The 24,481-nt window shown below is 41.3% G+C and overlaps 1 protein-coding gene across 1 annotated transcript in view; it reads left to right on the top strand.

The window, feature by feature from the left end:
- The window catches only part of ITPR1 (inositol 1,4,5-trisphosphate receptor type 1), a 532,169-nt gene that overhangs the window by 434,676 nt on the left and 73,012 nt on the right, over positions 1 to 24,481 (top strand). The window lies entirely within an intron of this gene.

Genomic DNA, 24,481 nt, shown 5'->3' with positions numbered 1-24,481 from the left:
CTAGGTCAGTTTCTACTTCCTGGGCGTTTAAGAATGAAGCTTCGATTGATCAGATTTGCAAAGCAGCAACTTGGTCCTCTTTGCATACTTTTACTAAATTCTACCATTTTGATGTATTTTATTCTTCTGAAGCAGTTTTTGGTAGAAAAGTACTTCAGGCAGCGGTTTCAGTTTGAATCTTCTGTTTATGTTTTTCATTAAACTTTATTTTGGGTGTGGATTATTTTCAGCAGGAATTGGCTGTCTTTATTTTATCCCTCCCTCTAGTGACTCTTGCGTGGAAAGATCCACATCTTGGGTAGTCATTATCCCATACGTCACTAGCTCATGGACTCTTGCTAATTACATGAAAGAAAACATAATTTATGTAAGAACTTACCTGATAAATTCATTTCTTTCATATTAGCAAGAGTCCATGAGGCCCGCCCTTTTTTGTGAGAGTTATGATTTTTTTGTATAAAGCACAATTATTCCAATTCCTTATTTTATATGCTTTCGCACTTTTTTCTTATCACCCCACTTCTTGGCTATTCGTTAAACTGATTTGTGGGTGTGGTGAGGGGTGTATTTTTAGGCATTTTGAGGTTTGGGAAACTTTGCCCCTCCTGGTAGGAATGTATATCCCATACGTCACTAGCTCATGGACTCTTGCTAATATGAAAGAAATGAATTTATCAGGTAAGTTCTTACATAAATTATGTTTTTTACCTTTTAAAATGTAAAAATTATGGCGCTTTTACAGACCCGCTCTCTGCTCTCTGCTCTCTGCTGAGCGGGTCTGTAATATTTAGTCAGCGCATCGGGCCAGCTGTATAGTAACAGCCCGGCCCGACCGCGCCATAGCACTAAGTGCAGCTCGCTCCTGTCACAGCTGGCCCGATGCGCTGACTAAATATTACAGACCCGCTCAGCAGAGAGCGAGTCTGTAAAAGCGCCATAATTTTTACATTTTAAAAGGTAAAAAAGGCTTTTATAACTATAGCACTTAAATAATGTTATATAATTCTGCACTATGTACAGAATTATATAACATTATTTTTAAGGCTTACTGTCCCTTTAAGATCTAGCACAATACAATGCTAAATTTAAGACAATAGATGATAAACAGTCAGTCATGTGATCAGGGGGCTGGAAGAAGGTTCCTAGATACAAGGTAATCACAAAGGTAAAAAGTACATTAATATAACACTGTTGGTTATGCAAAACTGGGGAATGAGTATTAAAGGGATTATCTATCTTTTAAAACAATAACAATTCTATGGTTGACTGTCCCTTTAAACCACAACATAAGTGTTTCAGCACCCCCCCTATTACGTTAGGGATTTAGTTCACCTTTGCTTTCTGACATCCACATTAGTGCGCTTTAAACTATTGCTTTAGTGATAAATATCACTTTTAACTTGTAATATCAGCACATAAAAAAACTTGGTTATTAATTTAACGATGTTAGTGCACAAAAGCGCAAATATTTTCTCACTACACTTTCAATCTAGCCCTTAATGTTTTAAAACTATTTGCATAATTTTGCAGTTCAAAGACACACCCATTTGAAACTCTTATCGTATATCTTTTTTTTTTATTGTGGCCAAGTAGGGGCAGATTATGACCTGTGGCACTGAGAGAGATCACTTTGTCACCGGCTGAAAGTTCAGGATTCTGAATTCTACGGAATGCCCTATAGCCTTTCTGGAGACTATTGCAAAACCACAATCTTAGTGTGAAATTATTAAAGGGACAGTAACATTGGATGTGATTCAGATAGAGCATGCAATATAAACGGGACATAAAAGAAGTTGGGATAGAGACAAAATATAATATATACTTTAATTACTTTACCTGCAAATTTATACTGCAGTGCCTCGCCATTAACCCTTTCTTTTAAGTTTCTTAATTGTAAAGCTCTAACTCCCCCCCCCCCCCACACACACACACACACACCTTTCCTTCTATGGCTGTGTCTATATCTAGATATGGTAGAATGCAAAAGTGCAAAGGGATTAACTGCTGGAGCTGCCTAGAAGCTGTGAACTCCGTTGAAATGCAATACCTGTGTTTCTAAAGCGAAACACTGATAAGGGGGGTGGAGCTGACTGCTGCAGACAGCATGGCTTTGTAACTAATTTTGCTTATTTTTGAAAATTATTTTAAAATACTTGCCAGCAATTTTGCTTAGTCCCCTTGGTTTCCTTAGTTAGAGAGTAATCCTTGGTGAACTCAGGAGCGTGCACATGTATTTAGCCATCTGGCAGCAGTGTTTGCAACAATGTTTATAACAATGTTATACATAATTGCAAACTCTGTTTCAGCAGTGTCTCTAGCATTTTATGGCAGCAGCGTTTCTAACTACAGTATGTATAACATTTCTGTAGACATTATTGCAAACACTTCTGCCAGGTGTCTAAGGACATGTGCACGCTCCTGACCTCATCTAGGGATAAACTAAGGATACTAAAATCGATTATAAAAGTAAAATGGAAAATTGTTTAAAATTGTAAACTCTATTGAATCCATTTTAAAGTGATGGGAAAGTCCAAATTAAATTTGTATGATTCAGATAGAGCAGGTCATTTTAAGACACCACTTTTTTTTGTTTTTTTTTGTTTTTAAATTCACTTTATTCTCATGGTATCCCTTGTTAAAAAAGAATATGCAGATATCCTATACTAGTGGAAGCTAGCTGCTGATTGGTGCCTGCACACATTTGTCTCTTGTGATTGGCTAAGTAGATGTATTCAGCTAGCTGCCAGTAGTGCAATGCTGTTCCTTCAGCAAAGGATAACAAGATAATTTAGCACATTTGATAATATAAGTAAATTGGAAAGTTGCTTTATGATTTTGGATACAACATACAAATGTTAAATAATATTTTGGGTTTTCCTGTCCCTTTAAGTTGTTTAATTTTGACTTTACTCTATATTTAAGAAAAGCAGACAAAATAATGAAAGCACATTACAAACTGTTTTAATTTATTTTTATAACCTGTAATTAATTGGGTTTTATGTCCCTTTAAGAATCCAGTACGACTTGCCAGGTCTAGGAGTTAGCTGAGTGACTCACACCCCTACATGCTGGGAGATCAGAATCTGTTGTAAATTCTAACTACAAACTCAGACATGGGGAGGGCATTGTTCCTACAGGAGAGGCATGATTAAGGCTGCAGTTAGGATTGTCTTTATGTACCATGTGACTTACTGCCAGCTATAAACCTTTAGGCCCTGTTCCTCTCAATGCTGGCAGCCACCTGGCGTGTCTTGGTACATTGTGCTCATTTAATTGTTTACTTTCTTGGCACGTGGCTCCTGTGTGAAAACAGAACTCTGCCTTCTGGAGAATTTTTGTTTCTTTTGAATATGTGGCTGTTTACCCATGTGTGTGAATGCCTCACTTCTGCTTTTTGTTCGGCTTGGGGGAGGGGGTAAGGTCTGGTACTGCTGATGTTGGGCATGATGGTACAAGCTGCATGCTAAATTGGGTAATTCTGTTTCATTGCTGGTGCTTTCTGTATGCACTGGGCATGGAGTGTTAGCAAATACCTGCTCAGCAGTTGTTTGTGGAGTCTGGGCTGTGATCGAGTGACCCTGTGGGCCTCCTTTACATTCCTAGCTGTTCTCCTATAGTTGTAATCTGAACCCAGTATTTCTTGTTTACGTGATCTGGCTGGCATTGAAGCATGGAGGTTGCCGGCAGTCACCCCAAGGTCTGTTTATAGATCTGCCGTCGATTAAAGTGTCAGAACAGGTGGAAATAAATTTAGAGGGCATGACATGGTTTAAGGAAGCTGCGCTCCTTCATTTGCCCAACTTCCATCCCCAGTCTATGACTGGATCTTGCAAGCAAATGTGCCGAATACAGGGTATAGTTTTTTTTGTTTTGTTTTTTATTCCTAATAACTTTTTTTTTTATTATTGTTGGAAGATAATACAAGAATATCTTGATCCTGGAAAATGTATCACTTGCACCGTTCTGATTTGTAATCTATCTAATAGATCTACAAAAACATAACCAATTAATTGTGCTTGTTTAAATTTCTCCTTTGCCCAAAGGTCATCAGATTATAATCTCTCTCAAATTCAAAACATCTAGCAAATTCTTTCTTAAAGGGACATTCCAGCTAAAATTGGAATTCACATGATGCATTTCGGTTTTGATTAGAAGCATTTAATATACAGGTATTTACAAAAATGTTTCTAAAACAAACTACAGGTATAGCTGTTTCAAAAGTGTATTTAAGTATGCACCGTGCACCATCATTTTAAACACAACAGTTGCTCAGAGAACCTAAGGTTCTTGTACCATCTGCTAATGACTTAAATTCTTATTTGCGGACATGATACAAGCCCCACTAAAACAGTGATAACTTTCACTAGAAACATTTTTGCCAATATATGTATATTGCAAATATGTTTTTATTTAAAGATTTAATTAATCTTTGTGCATTTAAATTTTTACTGGAATGTCCCTTTAAGTCATGATGTGCCTTCAAATGTGTCTAACAAAAAGCAAACTGCTTTCCTGACCGAGCATGCCTCTTTAGTGTCAAGTGCTGTTTCGAATGTAACAAACTGGAATTAATGGCTGAGAGGCTCAGCTCACCACAAGCCCTTACTGATGCACAGAACGTTAACACAGTGTTTCAACAGAGGCCAGGGGTAAGAGCAATGAGACTAAACTTAGTAGCTGAACTATCTCAAGTACTATAATCGGCTCCTACAAAACAACAATTAAGTACTAGGAAGTAACTAAGTTTGTAAATTCAAATATCAACGACATAACCTTGTATAAGTTTTTAGCCTTGTTATCCAGAGGAATATTAACTTGCATAAGTTACTTAATATAGATCTTCTAATAGCAGAGGTATCCAGGATAAAGGTAATTGAATCAGTCAGGGTCAAGGCCTCACAGGAAAAAGCAGTGCAAATTGTTCAACGCAGTCCACAAACAAGCTAAAGTCCTATACCAAGTCAGTCCAAACAAAGGGTTAAACAGAAGTGTAGTCAGGGGAAGCAAAAGTCAAACCAGAATATTCAAGTAGTAATTTGAGTGGAGGTAAATACATAAGCAAAAACACGTTACAAACACAGAGCTAACGTAGACTATTGCGATTAAGGCCTAATTGATCTTCTAGGCCTCCTTAAAGGTACAGTACGCCTAACTACAGCAGGAAAAGAAATCACTCTTTTAGCCAAGTGCCTGTTATGGTAGTCTTACCTCAACTTTAGGAGTCCTCACCACAGGGATAGCCTAAGGATTACAAGAGATTAAAGGGATATGAATCCCCAAATTTTGCTTTCATGATTCAGATAGAACATGCAATTTTTTTAAACAATTTTCTAATTTACTTCTATTTTCGTTTTCTCCAACATAGGTGTGTCCGGTCCACGGCGTCATCCTTACTTGTGGGATATTCTCTTCCCCAACAGGAAATGGCAAAGAGCCCAGCAAAGCTGGTCACATGATCCCTCCTAGGCTCCGCCTTCCCCAGTCATTCTCTTTGCCGTTGCACAGGCAACATCTCCACGGAGATGGCTAAGAGTTTTTTGGTGTTTAAATGTAGTTTTTATTCTTCAATCAAGAGTTTGTTATTTTAAAATAGTGCTGGTATGTACTATTTACTCTGAAACAGAAAGGAGATGAAGATTTCTGTTTGTAAGAGGAATATGATTTTAGCAACCGTTACTAAAATCGATGGCTGTTTCCACACAGGACTGTTGAGATGAATTAACTTCAGTTGGGGGAAACAGGGAGCAGACTTTTGCTGCTTGAGGTATGACACATTTCTAACAAGACTTGGTAATGCTGGAAGCTGTCATTTTCCCTATGGGATCCGGTAAGCCATTTTCTTAATTTTTAATATAAGAATAAAGGGCTTCACAAGGGCTTTAAAGACTGGTAGACATTTTTCTGGGCTAAAACGATTACTTTATAAGCATATTTAATGGTTTATAACTTTGGAGAGTTATTTTAATCTTGGAAATTCTGTTAAAAAAACGGCAGGCACTGTATTGGACACCTTTTTCACTGGGGGCCTTTTCTAGTCATAGGCAGAGCCTCATTTTCGCGCCACTAATGCGCAGTTGTTTTTGAGAAGCAAGGCATGCAGATGCATGTGTGAGGAGCTCAGATCCACTGAAAAAGGTTATTGAAGGCGTCATTTGGTATCGTATTCCCCTCTGGGCTTGGTTGGGTCTCAGCAAAGCAGATACCAGGGACTGTATAGGGGTTAAATGTAAAAACGGCTCCGGTTCCGTTATTTTAAGAGTTAAAGCTTTCAAATTTGGTGTGCAATACTTTTAAGGCTTTAAGACACTGTGGTGAAATTTTGGTGAATTTTGAACAATTCCTTCATACTTTTTTGCATATTCAGTAATAAAGTGTGTTCAGTTTAAAATTTAAAGAGACAGTAACGGTTTTATTTTAAAACGTTTTTTGTGCTTTGTTATCAAGTTTATGCCTATTAACATGTCTGAACTAGCAGATAGACGATGTTCTGTATGTTCGGAAGCCAAGGTTCCTCTCCATTTAAATATATGTGATGAATGTGACAAACAAAGTAGGGACAATGATGCCTCTGATAATAATGTTGCCCAAACTGATTCCTTAAGTGAGGGGAGTAAGCATGGTACTGCATCATCTCCTTCCATGTCTACACCAGTCTTGCCCACTCAGGAGGTCCCTAGTGCATCTAGTGCGCCAATACTCCTTACTATGCAACAATTAACGGCTGTAATGGATAATTCTATTAAAAACATTTTAGCCAAAATGCCCACTTATCAGCGAAAGCGTGACTGCTCTGTTTTAGATACTGAAGAGCATGAGGACGCTGATGATAATGGTTCTGACATGCCCTTACACCAGTCTGAAGGGGCCAGGGAGGTTTTGTCTGAGGGAGAAATTTCAGATTCAGAAAAAATTTCTCAACAAGCTGAACCTGACGTTATTACATTCAAATTTAAATTGGAACATCTCCGCGCTCTGCTTAAGGAGGTGTTATCTACTCTGGATGATTGTGACAATTTGGTCATTCCAGAGAAATTATGTAAGATGGACAAGTTCCTAGAGGTCCCGGTGCCCCCCGAAGCTTTTCCTATACCCAAGCGGGTGGCGGACATTGTAAATAAAGAATGGGAAAGGCCCGGCATACCTTTTGTCCCTCCCCCTATATTTAAGAAATTATTTCCTATGGTCGACCCCAGGAAGGACTTATGGCAGACAGTCCCCAAGGTCGAGGGGGCGGTTTCTACTCTAAACAAACGCACCACTATCCCTATAGAAGATAGTTGTGCTTTCAAAGATCCTATGGATAAAAAATTAGAGGGTTTGCTTAAAAAGATGTTTGTTCAGCAAGGTTACCTTCTGCAACCAATTTCATGCATTGTTCCTGTCACTACAGCAGCGTGTTTCTGGTTCGAAGAACTAGAAAAGTCGCTCAATAAAGCATCTTCTTATGAGGAAGTTATGGACAGAGTTCAAGCACTTAAATTGGCTAACTCTTTTACCTTAGACGCCACTTTGCAATTAGCTAGACTAGCGGCGAAAAATTCAGGTTTTGCTATTGTGGCGCGCAGAGCGCTTTGGCTAAAGTCTTGGTCAGCGGATGCGTCCTCCAAGAACAAATTGCTTAACATCCCTTTCAAGGGGAAAACGCTGTTTGGCCCTGACTTGAAAGAGATTATTTCAGACATCACTGGGGGAAAGGGCCACGCCCTTCCTCAGGATAGGTCTTTTAAGGCTAAAAATAAAACAAATTTTCGTCCCTTTCGCAGAAACGGACCAGCCTCAAACTCTACATCCTCTAAGCAAGAGGGTAATTCTTCTCAAACCAAGCCAGCCTGGAGACCGATGCAAGGCTGGAACAAAGGTAAGCAGGCCAAGAAGCCTGCTACCGCTACCAAGACAGCATGAGATGCTGGCCCCCGATCCGGGACCGGATCTGGTGGGGGGCAGACTCTCTCTCTTCGCTCAGGCTTGGGCAAGAGATGTTCAGGATCCTTGGGCGCTAGAAATAGTTTCTCAAGGTTATCTCCTGGAATTCAAGGAACTACCCCCAAGGGGAAGGTTCCACAGGTCTCAATTGTCTTCAGACCAAATAAAAAGACAGGCATTCTTACATTGTGTAGAAGACCTGTTAAAAATGGGAGTGATTCATCCTGTTCCATTAGGAGAACAAGGGATGGGGTTTTACTCCAATCTGTTCATAGTTCCCAAATGTTACGGTACCAACAGTGTACCAAGGGTTAATACCAGATGAACAATGTCCTGCATAGGGAATCAGCAATTCACAACCAAGCCAGTTTTCAGGTTTAAAACAGAATGACATTTATTAAAGGCTAGATGCCTAGTATTTATACAGGTTTGACACCCCCCCCCCCCAGATGGGGGTTGAAAGACTGTTGTACATTACATGGAGGGAACAAGCATGATGAGAATTATATTACTTAAACACTTCAACCACAAGACACTCTTGGCCCTTCTTATCACTTAGGCGTTTTCTCTCTGGAGGTGATCAAACAATAGAATGCTTAGCACTAATTAGATTATAGCTGGAGCCAACAACTCTGTCTTTAGAAATTAGTTTCTTAGCTAAACACAATTAACTCCTTCAGTCCTGACAGAAGGGTCTGTCACATATCTCCCCCGTTGTGGAACACTCCGGCAGACCCGGCTTGACCCTTTGGCGGGTCAACCTGGGGATGACCGGACTAGGAGGTGGTAGGCATGTCAGTTTGCCAGGACAATCCATCTGTATTCCCGTTATGAGAGAGAATTCCTGTCCATACAAAGAAGGGTTCAACTTCCTCAGTGCCCAGACTAGGGCTAAACAGTCCTTCAAAATCCCATCAGCTTCTTTACGAGTTTTCTGTACCTGCTCTTTATAGGTATCCACAATCCCTTCATACTGACATAGGGTGCCCTTGAGTTGCTGCACCTCACTATGAGCCAGCGTCAGCTTCTCCTCAAGTGTCGCTAAGTTTGTCTTTAAGGTTTCATGTCCCACTCTCAAGCTGGTGTTTTCTGCAGTCTGTCGGTGCAGCTTGTCTAGCAGAGATTCACGTTCTAAACGTGCTTTTTCCTCTGCGCTCCTCTTCTCCTTCATCAGCGCATTGTAACGGGATCTCCACATATCAATAGCGGATAGAGATTTACTGAATTCAGCGTCCTGGGGTTTAGCAGCAGGTGGGTCAGTCTCTGCTGCACGGATCTGGGCATGGGTAGTCACAGAGTTAACATCAGCGGGACCCATAGGAGCGTAGGCAGAAACAAGGGGGGCCAAGTCATTTCCAAGAAGAACATCAGCAGGTAAGTCCTTCTTGACCCCCACATTCACAGGTCTAGCGCCCACTCCCCAATCCAAATGTACCCTGGCAACAGGTAGGCTGAACACATCGCCCCTTGCTACCCTCACAGCCACAGTGTCTCCAGTGTACTGTTTCTCAGACACCAAATTCTTTTGAAGCAAGGTCATGGTAGCACCAGTCTCCCGTAGACCACTGACCTTCTTCCCATTCACTTTAACCAGTTGTCGGTTATTCCGGTGGGCAGCTTGCACAAGGTCTGCCTCATGTAGGATGCTCCAGCATTCTTGCGCCTCTACGTAGCGGGCCGCAGGCTGAGGATTACGTGGGATTCCGCCGGCAGGTCTTCTCCAGGACTGCGCTTGGTTCGCTGCGTTTAGGGGACACTCTGGTCTTTTGTGCCCTAGTTGCTTACATCCAAAGCATCGAATCGGTTGTGAGTAGCCCCGCAAATTGAACAGGGCTCTCTGAGGGTAGTTCGTGGCCGGAGGCCGTGTGGTATAGTGGTGCGCCGGGGTTTGGTAACTGGCAGCTGCTGGGGTGACTGGGGGTCTGTACTCCACTCTAGCAGGGGGCTTAGTGGTAGCAGTGTCCAGTTTGCGGGCATCCGTATACTCATCTGCCAAGCGAGCCGCTTCCTGCAGGGTGGAGGGTTTACGGTCCCGAACCCACTCTCGAACTCCTGCGGGTAACTTGTCGAAGCAATGTTCCAACAGGAATAGCTGCAGCACCTCTTCCCCAGATATGGCTTGGCACCCCGCTATCCAGTGAGCTGCTGTGCGGTGCACCTTACATGCCCACTCAAGGTAGGAATCTCCAGCTAATTTAACAGTGTCTCTGAACCGCCTCCGGTATGCCTCCGGTGTAACCGCATACCTGGAGAGCAGAGCCTCTTTAACCGTATTATAATCCCTGACTTCCTCATCTGGAATGGCCCGAAAAGCCTCTCTGGCCCGGCCGGATAATTTTCCAGATAATATCGTGACCCAGTCCTCTGCGGGTACCTTGTGTAGTGCACATTGCCTCTCAAAATCCGCAAGGTACCCATCAATCTCTCCTTCTGTTTCCAGGAAGTTTTTAAAAGCTGCAAAATTTACTTTTCTCTTTTCCATCTTAGTCAGTATTGTAATAATCCCCCTCTTCCTGAGGTTACTGGCTTGTGTAGTTGCTCTTCTGGGCGATAAGGTTCATTCCGTCGCTGCCACCAATTGTTACGGTACCAACAGTGTACCAAGGGTTAATACCAGATGAACAATGTCCTGCATAGGGAATCAGCAATTCACAACCAAGCCAGTTTTCAGGTTTAAAACAGAATGACATTTATTAAAGGCTAGATGCCTAGTATTTATACAGGTTTGACACCCCCCCCCCAGATGGGGGTTGAAAGACTGTTGTACATTACATGGAGGGAACAAGCATGATGAGAATTATATTACTTAAACACTTCAACCACAAGACACTCTTGGCCCTTCTTATCACTTAGGCGTTTTCTCTCTGGAGGTGATCAAACAATAGAATGCTTAGCACTAATTAGATTATAGCTGGAGCCAACAACTCTGTCTTTAGAAATTAGTTTCTTAGCTAAACACAATTAACTCCTTCAGTCCTGACAGAAGGGTCTGTCACACCAAAAAAGAGGGAACATTCAGGCCAATTTTGGATCTCAAGATCCTAAACAAATTTCTCAGGGTTCCATCGTTCAAAATGGAAACCATTCGGACAATTCTTCCTACCATCCAGGAAGGTCAATTCATGACCACGGTGGATTTAAAGGATGCGTATCTACATATTCCTATCCACAAGGAACATCATCGGTTCCTATGATTCGCCTTTCTGGACAGGCATTACCAGTTTGTGGCACTTCCATTCGGATTAGCCACTGCTCCAAGAATTTTCACAAAGGTCGTCTCTGCCACAAGCAAAGGCTCATACGGACATTGTCCTAGCCTTTCTCAGATCTCACGGGTGGAAAGTGAACGTAGAAAAAAGTTTTCTATTCCCGTCAACAAGAGTTCCCTTCTTGGGAACAATAATAGACTCCTTAGAAATGAAGATTTTTCTGACAGAGGCCAGAAAATCAAAACTTCTAAGCTCTTGTCAAGTACTTCATTCTGTTCTTCTTCCTTCCATAGCGCAGTGCATGGAAGTAATAGGTTTGATGGTTGCGGCAATGGACATAGTTCCTTTTGCGCGGATTCATCTAAGACCATTACAACTGTGCATGCTCAGACAGTGGAATGGGGATTATACAGACTTGTCCCCGACGATCCAAGTAGATCAGAGGACCAGAGATTCACTCCGTTGGTGGCTGACCCTGGACAACCTGTCTCAAGGGATGAGCTTCCGCAGACCAAAGTGGGTCATTGTCACGACCGACGCCAGTCTGGTGGGCTGGGGCGCGGTCTGGAACTCCCTGAAAGCTCAGGGTCTATGGTCTCGGGAAGAATCTCTTCTCCCGATAAACATTCTGGAACTGAGAGCAATATTCAATGCTCTCAAGGCTTGGCCTCAACTAGCAAAGGCCAAATTCATAAGGTTTCAATCAGACAACATGACGACTGTTGCATATATCAACCATCAGGGGGGAACAAGGAGTTCCCTGGCGATGGAAGAAGTGACCAAAGTAATTCAATGGGCGGAGATTCACTCCTGCCACTTGTCTGCAATCCACATCCCAGGAGTGGAAAATTGGGAAGCGGATTTTCTGAGTCGTCAAACATTTCATCCGGGGGAGTGGAAACTCCATCCGGAAATCTTTGCCCACATAACTCAATTATGGGGCATTCCAGACATGGATCTGATGGCGTCTCGTCAGAACTTCAAGGTTCCTTGCTACGGGTCCAGATCCAGGGATCCCAAGGCGACTCTAGTAGATGCACTAGTAGCACCTTGGACATTCAACCTAGCCTATGTATTCCCACCGTTTCCTCTCATTCCCAGGCTGGTAGCCAGGATCAATCAGGAGAGGGCTTCGGTGATCTTGATAGCTCCTGCGTGGCCACGCAGAACTTGGTATGCAGACCTGGTGAATATGTCATCGGCTCCACCATGGAAGCTACCTTTGAGACGGGACCTTCTTGTTCAAGGTCCGTTCGAACATCCGAATCTGGCCTCACTCCAACTGACTGCTTGGAGATTGAACGCTTGATTTTATCAAAGCGTGGGTTCTCAGATTCTGTCATTGATACTCTCATTCAGGCTAGAAAGCCTGTAACTAGAAAAATTTACCATAAAGTATGGAAGAAATATATCTGTTGGTGCGAATCGAAAGGATTCCCATGGAACAGGGTAAAGATTCCTAAAATTCTATCCTTTCTACAAGAGGGTTTGGAGAAAGGATTATCTGCAAGTTCTTTGAAGGGACAGATTTCTGCTTTATCTGTTTTACTTCACAAAAAGCTGGCGGCTGTGCCAGATGTTCAAGCTTTTGTTCAGGCTCTGGTTAGAATCAAGCCTGTTTACAAACCTTTGACTCCTCCTTGGAGTCTCAATTTAGTTCTTTCAGTTCTTCAAGGGGTTCCGTTTGAACCCTTACATTCCGTAGATATTAAGTTATTATCTTGGAAAGTTTTGTTTTTGGTTGCAATTTCTTCTGCCAGAAGAGTTTCAGAGTTATCTGCTCTGCAGTGTTCTCCTCCTTATCTGGTGTTCCATGCAGATAAGGTGGTTTTGCGTACTAAACCTGGTTTTCTTCCGAAAGTTGTTAATAACAAAAATATTAACCAGGAGATAGTTGTGCCTTCTTTGTGTCCGAATCCAGTTTCAAAGAAGGAACGTTTGTTGCACAATTTGGATGTAGTTCGTGCTCTAAAATTTTATTTAGAGGCTACAAAGGATTTCAGACAAACATCTTCCTTGTTTGTTGTTTATTCTGGTAAAAGGAGAGGTCAAAAAGCAACTTCTACCTCTCTCTCTTTTTGGCTTAAAAGCATCATCAGATTGGCTTATGAGACTGCCGGACGGCAGCCTCCTGAAAGAATCACAGCTCACTCCACTAGGGCTGTGGCTTCCACATGGGCCTTCAAGAACGAGGCTTCTGTTGATCAGATATGTAAGGCAGCGACTTGGTCTTCACTGCACACTTTTACCAAATTTTACAAATTTGATACTTTTGCTTCTTCTGAGGCTATTTTTGGGAGAAAGGTTTTGCAAGCCGTGGTGCCTTCCATCTAGGTGACCTGATTTGCTCCCTCCCATCATCCGTGTCCTAAAGCTTTGGTATTGGTTCCCACAAGTAAGGATGACGCCGTGGACCGGACACACCTATTTTGGAGAAAACAGAATTTATGCTTACCTGATAAATTACTTTCTCCAACGGTGTGTCCGGTCCACGGCCCGCCCTGGTTTTTTGATCAGGTCTGATGAATTATTTTCTCTAACTACAGTCACCACGGTATCATATGATTTCTCCTATGCATATTCCTCCTTTACGTCGGTCGAATGACTGGGGAAGGCGGAGCCTAGGAGGGATCATGTGACCAGCTTTGCTGGGCTCTTTGCCATTTCCTGTTGGGGAAGAGAATATCCCACAAGTAAGGATGACGCCGTGGACCGGACACACCGTTGGAGAAAGTAATTTATCAGGTAAGCATAAATTCTGTTTTTTTCTTCATTCTCTTGGTATCTTTTTATTGAAAACCAAGGATGTATCCTTAGGAGATGGCCAATTTCTGGGGTACTATATGGCAGCGGTTTTGCAAGAATGTTATCCATTTGCAAGAGCACTAAGAGGGCAGTGACTGCATGTAGTGCTCCAGATGCTACCTAGGTATCTCTTCAACACAGAATATCATGGGAATGAGGCAAATTTGATAACATTAGTAAATTGGAAACTTTTTAAAAATGTTATGCTCTTTCTGAATCGCACAAGAACATTTTTGTGTTTCATGTCCCTTTAAGTGAAATAACTCCCAGCCATACACATTAGTATAGGTGTTATTAAATTACCATTGTAGATGAGTTTTAAGCATTTGTACAATCCTTAATTTGGATCCATGTGCCTCAGTGTTACCTGCTCATACAGTAGACACACCCCATAATATAGTCTGCAAAGTGTCCTAGCACCTCATGCTTAGCATAAACCACGCATTATTTTGGGAGTGATATAAAAATAAGTGCTATTTAAATTTGTATCTAAGTTAGTTTATAGATCGTTATTGGGCAGCCATGAATTTATAAAATATGGGTTCATTCCTTCTCTGGTTGTATCCACATCCTGCAATTCTTAAAACACATGTCATCTAATCATCTGGCTATACACAGGTTTTGCCCAAAAAGTATCATTATGTAGGCTACAGCTGATAGTATAATTTTTCTGTAGTATAACTATTATTCTATGTTAGCCAGAAACGGGTACAGCATATTGCAGCAGATATACCTTACATGCGTAATCACATTCTAATGCTTAGTAAACGTAATAGGATATAGGACAGGCAGCCACTGCATTTCAAAGGGCTACACGTTTATTTAATCTCTTGTAGATTAGAGTTCATTGCAAAATCTGTCTGACTTGGCAGAACCTAGTAGGGTTATTTTTATGTCCGATTCATTTGCTAGCAATACATTGCTGGTAATATTCATAATCTGCTGTGTTGTAATTGCTGTTTGTTTTCCTATCTGCTGTACCAAATATAAATCAGTTTTTTTATCAGTCACTGCAGTGTTCTCCACAGGACCTTTTTATTGTACGCACCAGTTTACAAAAGTCCCGGCACTCAAAAATCCATAGACGCAAGCACAACTTCATCAAACTTTATTAGAATGAGACTTAAAAGCAAAGAGGGCACAGACATTACACCAATAAAACAAAAATGTAAAGGCAGAATTAGAGAGCCAAGACCCTATATATATATATATATATATATATATATATATATATATATATATATATATATATATATATATATATATATATATATACAAAAAATGTTTATGGGAGGGGAGAGATATTGCGTGTATCACTAATTTTAGTTGTATACACAGGTTAATGAATTGATGCAATCACATCTAATGGTGCAGACCCTTAAAAATTTAAGTATAAATAGCCTTAACAAGCAAGATATGATTATAGAATTTTGACCAATTCTATATAAAAGACAAGGGATTTCAGAACTCTTTTTGAAAAAAGTCATATAAATTTATTTCAGAAACAGATCCAAAAACTGTTATCTTTTCAACAAAGTTGCGATAACCAACTGTTCAATTATTTGTATAGCGCTTCTAGTCTTATTGTAATATGCGATAGAGATAATTCTTTCACCCTCATTAAGCTGTTGATAACTTGTTGCTTTAATTGGATTGCAATTTTTGAGCAGTCTCTTTGTTCAATATTTCGTTGTCTAAATAAGAGTAATACCATTTTTATTGGTTTATTGCTAGAAAAGACTGGCCAGTCAATAAGTGTTTTATGCATCTGTTTTAATGTGTTTTCATTATTTACAGGAACTCTGCTCACGGATAGGGCAGGGGTCCGTTGCTTTTTGGATCTGTTAATGAAATAAATTTATATGACTTTTTTCAAAAAGAGTGCTGAAATCCCTTGTCTTTTATATAGAATTTGTTGAAATTCTATAACCATATCTTGCTTGTTAAGGATATATATATATATATATATATATATATATATATATATATATATATATATATATATATATATATACCATATCTGCCAGAGAAAGCTACCGTAGCACTGCGCATGCACCATTTGACGTCACTACATTACAAATATGTATCACAAATATGTTTGGAATGCTGTGACGTCAAGCAGTGAATGCAGAGTTATTGGGTAGCTTTTCTTCTTAAACGGGAAGCGTCCACAGCTGCATTTATTACTTTTGGGAATTCAAAACCTGGCCACCAGAAGGAGGCAAAGACACCCAGCCAAAGGCTTAAATACCTACCCCACTTCCCTCATCCCCCAGTCATTCTTTGCCTTTCGTCACAGGAGGTTGGCAGAGAAGTGTCGGAAAATTTTAGATAAGTCTCTTATGGAGGGTAGTACTTTTCGAAATGGGACTGGAGTTTTAAGTAATCCTGTTAGCCTCTCAGTGAGAGCATGGATGAAAGTTAGAGTCCGGAGATGCAGGGAGAGTCTTTCTGCGAAACCATCCCGACTCATATTAACAGCTTCTTAGCAATCGGCATTGACGAGTTTCGCTGCCTGCTTTCTTCTCTCAAGTCCATGTGTGAAGAGAGGCTACTATCTGTCACACTTGAAGGGCCGTGTTCCTGTTCCACTGTGTTGATTCCGGTAAGATCGTTTCATTTTACTTTGATGATGCGATAAGTAATGTAAACGAAGAAGTCAGGGTCTCAGTGGGACTCCTTTATCTTTGTAAGGAATCAAGGGTTAATATCTCCTGAGGAAGGTTATTGAACATGGGGGACTTTAATCATGTTTATGTGATTCTGTCTAATGTGTAGCGTCACTTGGGCTTGTTGCTAATTTGGAACATAATGGCCTTTTCATGTCAGGCTGCGCAGCCCTTGTAGGCCTTGGCGCATTTTTTCTATGGTCTGCACGACACACCTTGTGATGAGGCATAGCAAGATTCTGTGTCCCATTTCCGTATTCCTGACCACGTGACGACGGAAGGAAAAAGTCTGTCCGCTAGCTGTCTGGGTCTCAGGAGGTGGTGAGTACCCCAGCCATTGGTGGTGTAAGGTTCCATTTTTATTTTTTTCTATCTATAATTTCTATATAAGCCAAGTTATGGAGGATTCTGATTTTTTTTTTTTTTTAGAGACAGGTGTCTCCGATTCAGATACTACTTCTTGTAAAAAGTATGAAATGGCCCGGGTAATCCATGCCCATCAGTTATTTTCTGAATGCTGCTCTAGAGTGCTCTCTTCTCCCGATACAGGGAACTTGGAGTCCGCCAAGCTATCTGCCCCTGGGGATCCCATATCTCGTGCAGCGCATCCCCTAGAACCTTCTTTGGCTACGCAAGCAGGTGTCCCTTATGCCGTTACCCCTTCTCCAGAAGGCAGCTTGTTTCCTCCAGAGGTTACAGCACGGTTCCGCATGGCCATATCTATGGCGTTGGCGCACTTACATCTTCCAGAGGAGGTTTTACTGAGATGCTGTCCATGTTCTGCTAACCGGGGATAGTCAGGCGTGGGATCGTCTGGGTCAGATCAGCCATCAGGGGAAGCGGTTTCCTCTGAAGCTTCAGGGGCCCAACCCTTTAGGTTGGGGTCGTCGGTTGCCCCGGCGGAGGTACAGTAAGTCTTGCTTTTCTTTGCAGATTGGCGTGCCTTTGTGTCCTACTATGGCATGTTTTGGCAGTGCTGGAGAATCCTAGTGCTAATAGGGTGAGGGATCCTCGGTCTTCTGTTCCAGACGGCAAGCTGGGTTAGACGGGTGGGGATGAAGTAATCTGTCTTCTCCAATTTTTCCTTTCTGTTTTGGGTATCTTATTCCAGTTCTGAGCTTTTGGGAGAATGGGGTCTCTGATTGGCTGGTCCTGTTGGTGTACCCATTCTTCTTGGGCGTTCACCTTTGGGTGCTGCCCTCTTTTTCTTTGATCCGGTTAGGATGTATTTTATTTTTTACTTAAGAAGCTCATGTCTGTTATGATTTTTTCCCTTGGGAAATATTTCTTCTCTGGAATTTGATACTAGCGATTTTGTGGTTGCTTGGGCGCTTCCGTGGAAGTCGCCTGTTAAGGTGTTAGTACATTATGTCTTATATCCTTTTTGTCAATTCCTATTGGGGTATCAAATTTTCTGTGACCTGGGTCAGTTGGAGTGCCCCGTATAGCAAGCTGGTCCTGATAGATCGCTATCTCCGTTCCTTACGGCCTATATCACCCACATGGTGCCGGTGTAACTGGCTGGGTGGTGCGTTACTCACTCGGATGAGGAGTTAAAATTATACTGGGGTCTCTTCAGCTTGAATAATGCTTCGCTTTTTGCTAAGAGTTTTCGTGAGGTGAACCTCCCAATAATTTTTTTGAGTGTCTGCCCATGCAGGGCAAAAATAAAAAAAATATAAAAAAAATAGAAGATGATAGAGGAAGCCTTTGTTCAGTGACGTCAGGCTGATTCTCTGCCTGCCTTTTGGGGCATCAGGGTCAGTCCTAACTGTCCTGTTCCTTGTGGGCGGGCAGATCCTACTAGGGATCTCTTGGGGTGATTGTCCTCATTTTCTATTATGAGCTTCCCCTTTTTGGATTTTGTTTCCTTGATGACGGTACCTCTTCCTTCGGGTTGAGATGAGGGGCCTTTCGTCCTTTTTACTTTGTTTGCTTCGGGTTATCGGTTGCTGGAAGTTAAAGCCTTTGGGCTACTCTGTTTCCGGGTTCTCGTCTGCTCCCATTCTTTGGGAGATTTTCAGGTGGTTGTCTCCTACCTTTACTGGGTTACCACCTGCTTAGGCGTTTTGTCTTTTTTGTCTCCCACTAGGGGTTAGGATTTATGTTCCTTCTTCCATCCTCGAGCCGTTTGTTAGCTTATCAATCCAGTTTTTATGGGAGAGGTGGCGTAGTGGTTGCCTCCCCCGCTCCTGAAACAGAAGGTTGGGGGTTGTACCCAGGTGAAGCTCCTGTTACCTGTTTTTGTGATTCTGGTGACAGCATTTCTAAGCAGAGTTTTCTGGGGGGGTTTCGAACACTTCTTAGTCTTTGGACTAAGTGGAAGTTGTCCCTAGGGCCTTCCAGAGTTGCTGTGTGGCTTCACTACTACCTATCACCCTTCTGTGGGGAGTTGTATCCCGCTGCGGGTGTCCTAAGCTCTCTGGGTATGGGACATTTTCGTGTGTGTTTAGTATCTTGGAGATGACAATTATTGCTTCGCCTATGGTGCAAGTCTACTCCGGATGGGGTAACCTAGAGTTCCTCAGGGTTTTTTTTTTAATAGTCTTGCTGGTTCCGAGTTTTTGGGTGCCTGGTCTGTTTGTCCTGTCTTTGACTGGATTTTTGGGGGTCTGTATCCAGATCCCGTAGGTCTGGTCCTGGACGGCCCAGTTTCCTGTTCCGGGACGTCTTCTGTTCCTACAGGATTTATCTAGACTTCTTCTGGGCCATCCTTAGTGGCCGGATGGTTTTCGTTCAGTATTTGACCTTTTTGAGCAGCTTTACGCTTCAGCCCTGCTGTTCTAGTCTGATGGTTAACTTAGCTGTCTATCGAGCGGAGGGTTTACAATTTGAAACCAGCTGCAGCTTTTTGCACCTTTAAAGGGGCAGTAAACCTAGAAAATGTTATATAATTCTGCACATAGTGCAGAATTATATAACATTATCTTAGCCAAACTTTATTCAACATAATATTGCCGGTGAAATTTGATTAAAAAAAAGGTTTTTCAGACCGCCGCTCTTGCTCTACTTTGCGGGTCTGGTTTTCCCCCTGAGCGCATCTGGGCAGCTGTTGAGTCACAGCCCAGCCCGATCGCGCATTATAGTTTACTGCCCCTTTAAATATGTGCTAGCATATTGTTAATTCTGGTTTCTCTCTTCCTCCCTTTGGGGGTGAATTTGACATCCTACTGTATGCCTGGTGCTTGAAGGTATGCCGCCTCTGTTGGTGGGGTTGCCCCCCCCCCCCCCCACCTGGTGTGCGGGATGTCAGTGTGAAGGGATGGATCTTCCTTCTTTATGATTCAGGGTACTTTTAATCCCTAAGTTTTTCAGACGTTATCAGTCACTTTGGTGCTGGATCCATTACCGGAGCGAGAGTCAGGGATCTGTCTAATCTGTTGATCTTAGCCACGTATCATAGTTATGGTGAACCTTCTTTGAGTGAGAAACCTAACGGTGGATCCTTGTTGGCAGGTAGTTTTCTCTACCGGGTTCGGTTCTTTCTTTTCCTTCCCTTTTTGGGATGTTCCTGTCCTGCACTGTTTCAGAGTTCTTTTGAGGAAGGTCCTGTGCGTTTTTATAGCTAGGGTGGCGACCTGTGGTCCTTATTTGTAGCAAGACACCTATGGCTTGGAGGAGCATATTCAGATATCTGATGCTATTTTTTCAGTGGCTCCTGGGAATGGTTTGTCTTATGGTTGCTCTAATCTGTGTGCGAGGGTGTGCTCTGTGTAAGGGAAGGATTTTTCTTTCCTCCTTTTAAATTCTCAGGACATTTCTTGGTCCTTTGGTGTAGGTAGAGGGGGCTTTACAAGTCCTCGCCTTGCTGGGTCGGCAGGGTCCTTTCATAGGTGCCCTGTTTCATCCTGGTTCATGCCTTTGGAGTTCCCTTTCTTGGTCCTAGTCCCTTTGGTTCTGAGGGTCCTTTCGGACTCATTTAGCTGAGTCTCCTCTTCCCCGCTGGGAAAGAAATAGCACATGCGCAGTGCTATGGTAGATTTTCCTTCCGTAAGGCAGGGAGAGTCCACAACTTCATTCCTTACTTTTGTGAAATACAACACCTGGCTACCAGGAGGAGGCAAAAAAAACCAGCAAAAGGTTTCAATATCCCTCCCACTTCCCCTATCCCCCAGTCATTCTTTGCCTTTCGTCACTATAGGAGGTGGCAGAGAAGTGTCAGAAGATTTGGATAGTCCTGTATTGGGTATGTTCCCTTCAAGAAAGAACTGGAGTTATAAGTAATCATGTCAACCACTCAGGGGAGAGTATTGATGAAAGTTAGTCTGGAGATGCAGGGAAAGTTTTTCTGCGAACCCATCCAGACTGTCGCCTAACCGCAAAAAGCAACGCCAAAGCCATATATGTAAACTATTTCTGAACAAAGGGGATCCCAAAGAAGCATTTACAACCATTTGTGCCATAATTGAACAAGCTGTTTGTAAATAATTTCAGTGAGAAAACTAAAGTTTGTGAAAAAGTAAACCATTTTATTTTATTTGATCGCATTTGGCGGTGAAATGGTGGCATGAAATATACCAAAATGGGCCTAGGTCAATACTTTGGGTTGTGTACTACATTACACTAAAGCTAAAATTAACCCTGCAAGCTCCCTAATTAACCCCTTCACTGCTGGGCATAATACACATGTGGTGCACAGCGGCATTTAGCGGCCTTCGAATTACCAAAAAGCAATGCCAAAGCTGTATGTCTACTATTTCTGAACAAAGGGGATCCCATAGAAGCTTTTACAACCATTTGTGCCATAATTGCACAAGCTGTTTGTAAATAATTTCAGTGAGAAACCAAAAATTGTGAAAAAAGTTGTGAAAAGTTAACAATTTTGTTTTATTTGATCGCATTTGGCGGTGAAATGGTGGCATGAAATATAACAAAATGGGCCTAGATCAATACTTTGTTATTTTCTAAAAAAATATATATACATGTCAAGGGATATTCAGGGATTCCTGACAGATATCAGTGTTCCAATGTAACTATCGCTAATTTTGAAAAAAAGTGGTTTGGAAATAGCAAAGTGCTACTTGTATGTATTGCCCTATAACTTGCAAAGAACATGTAAACATTGGGTATTTCTAAACTCAGGACAAAATATAGAAACTATTTATTTTGGGTGTTTTTTGGTGGTTGTAGATGTGTAACAGATTTTGGGGATCAAAGTTAGAAAAAGTGTGTTTTTTTTTTTTTTTTTTTAATAATATTTTATTAAAAAAAATTATAGTCAGTTATAAGATATGATGAAAATAATGGTATCTTTAGGAAGTCCATTTAATGGCGAGAAAAACACTATATAATATGTGTGGGTACAGTAAATGAGTAAGAGTAAAATTACATCTAAACACAAACACTGCAAAAATGTAGAAATAGCTCTGGTCCCAGACGGTCAGAAAATGGAAAAGTGCTGTGGTCCTTAAGGGGTTAAACCATCTACATTTTCAAGTAGGCTGTCCCTTTAATCCATTTGTTTATCTCACTCCTGTAATTTCTCTCTCTAGACAATTATGTAATATAATTATATGCATAAGAATACACTTCCATTCTTTTATGGGTTGGGTTTTTTTCCTGCAGTTTAACCAAGGCTGCAGTTCATACTGCTGCAATTAGTGTCTTGCTGTTACAACATTCTACACAGTGGTTGCTGCAGGGGCCTCATTTTATTTGCCCCAAATATGCCACATCAAAGGAGATAAGATAAACATACTGCAAGGAGTGTGTGTTCTTGGACTGTTAACATAATGACCATTTTAAATGATTTTTAAATATTAGTTCTGTATGTATATAAGAAATAACTGCAGTGTCCCTTTAAAAGGAAATGAAACTCAAAAAATGTATTTTGTGATTCAGACAAAACATGCAATTTTTTTAAAAAAGTTTCCAATTTGCTTTGTTCCCATGATATTCTTTGTTAAAGAGATGCCTAGGTAGGTGTCTACATGGCTGGAAATAGTGCTGCCATCTAATGCTTTTGCAAAATTGCTGCCATATACTGCTCCAGATGAGGCACGTTCCTCAGTTTACTTCCCTGCTTTTCAGTAAAAGATACCAAGAGAACCAATAAATGAGTCGAAGTAAACTAGAATCTGTTTGAAACTGCATGATCTGTGTGAATCATAAAAAAAATGGTTTCATGTCCCTTTAACCACTTATAAGCCAGGTATTTCTGCTGCTTCTACCAGTTTGCTCACCTGCTCTCACTACTGACGCTGCGCAGGCTGTGTACCCAGCACGCTGGGCAGTGCCAGGGGAGCCTCTTGTGTACATGTGTACTGTTTAAGCACATTACATAACTGCTTTTCCTGTTCTACTCTGACCTTCAGGATAACTGCCAATAAACACTTAGCTGTTTAGAACGGAGCGTCCAAACAGGGGAGGCGTGGCCCACATACATCATTCACAGCAACCAGCGTGACATGCTACATAATCTCTCAGGCTGATGGAGTATAATGCTTTTTATACAGTGTACATGTGCCTGAATGAGGTGGCAAGAGCAGTTTCAAATCTGTAATTGGTTTCTAATGAAAACATGTTTTTATAAGACTAAACAGCGGACAGGACTGAGCTTTATTGGTACATTGAAGGGTTGCTTGTAAACACATGTTTTGGGAAATTATATATATATATATATATATATATATATATATATATATATATATATATATTAAATTTTCTTCATTCTCTTGGTATCTTTATTTGAAATGCAAGAATGTAAGTATAGATGCCGGCTCATTTTTGGTGAACAATCTGCGGGGTTCTTGCTGATTGGTGGATAAATGTATCCGCCAATAAAGTGCTGTCCAGAGGTCTGAACCAAAAAAAACACACAAAAAAAAGCTTAGGTGTCTTCTTTTTCAAATAAAGATAGCAAGAGAACGAAGAAAAATTGATAATAGGAGTAAATTAGAAAGTTGCTTAAAATTGCTGCTCTATCTGAATCACGAAAGAAAAAAAATTGGCTTCACTGTCCCTTTAAAGTGACAGGAAACCACAATTTTTTCTTTCATGGTTCAGATAGATACCAATTTTAAACCGCTTTCCAATTTATTTCCATTATCTAATTTTCTTCATTCTCTTTGTATCCTTAGTTGAAAGAGCAGTAATGCACTACAGGGTTCTAGCTGAAAGCCAATGACGGGGCATATATATGCTGCCACCAATCAGCAGCTTCTGAGCCTACGTAGGTATACTTTTTAACAAAGGATACAAAGAGAACAAAACAAATGAGATAATAGAAATAAACTGGAAAATTATTTAAAATGCCATTCTTTATCTGAATCCTGAAAGAAAAAAGTGTTTCTTGTCCCTTTAAATTAGAGGACAGTCCTGATTTCTCATGTAAACATAAGGACTTCTGTGTAATCACAAGGGGGCTTTGGTCTTCTGTGTATAAGTTGAAAACCTCACAGGCTGTGAGTCTCAGATGTTTATACCTGAAAACGACTGTTCTACCTTCCTTATATCTGTGAATAGTATGTCCTCATATTTGGAATAGTAAGTGCTAAAGTGTTTACAAAAATAATAATAATAAAATACAACTTACATTTTCTATTTTTTTTAATGTAGAGATGGGCAACACATGCACAATGCCCTGTTTCTATCTTTTGAGGTCTACACAATTTCTGATTGATAGATACAGGTTATCTGTCAGTCTACTGAATGAAAGTGTATCTGCCAATCAGGGAGTGTTTGTATAGGTGCCAATCCAATAATAAAGCTGATGCAGAGTGGTTTGTGTTAGCAATGCAGGGGCTCTACAGTCCCAGGCTGCCACAGATTTTCATGTCAATTGGGGAATGTTATTGTTCCAATTCTTGCACTAGTAAGAGCCCCAGGAATGGTCATACGCTTGCAGAAGTTCTTAACCCCCCTCCCCCTCGTTTC

The sequence above is a fragment of the Bombina bombina genome, chromosome 7, assembly GCF_027579735.1.
Source record: "Bombina bombina isolate aBomBom1 chromosome 7, aBomBom1.pri, whole genome shotgun sequence".
Lineage (NCBI taxonomy): Eukaryota > Metazoa > Chordata > Amphibia > Anura > Bombinatoridae > Bombina > Bombina bombina.
This window is presented reverse-complemented; position numbering and strand designations above follow the sequence as displayed.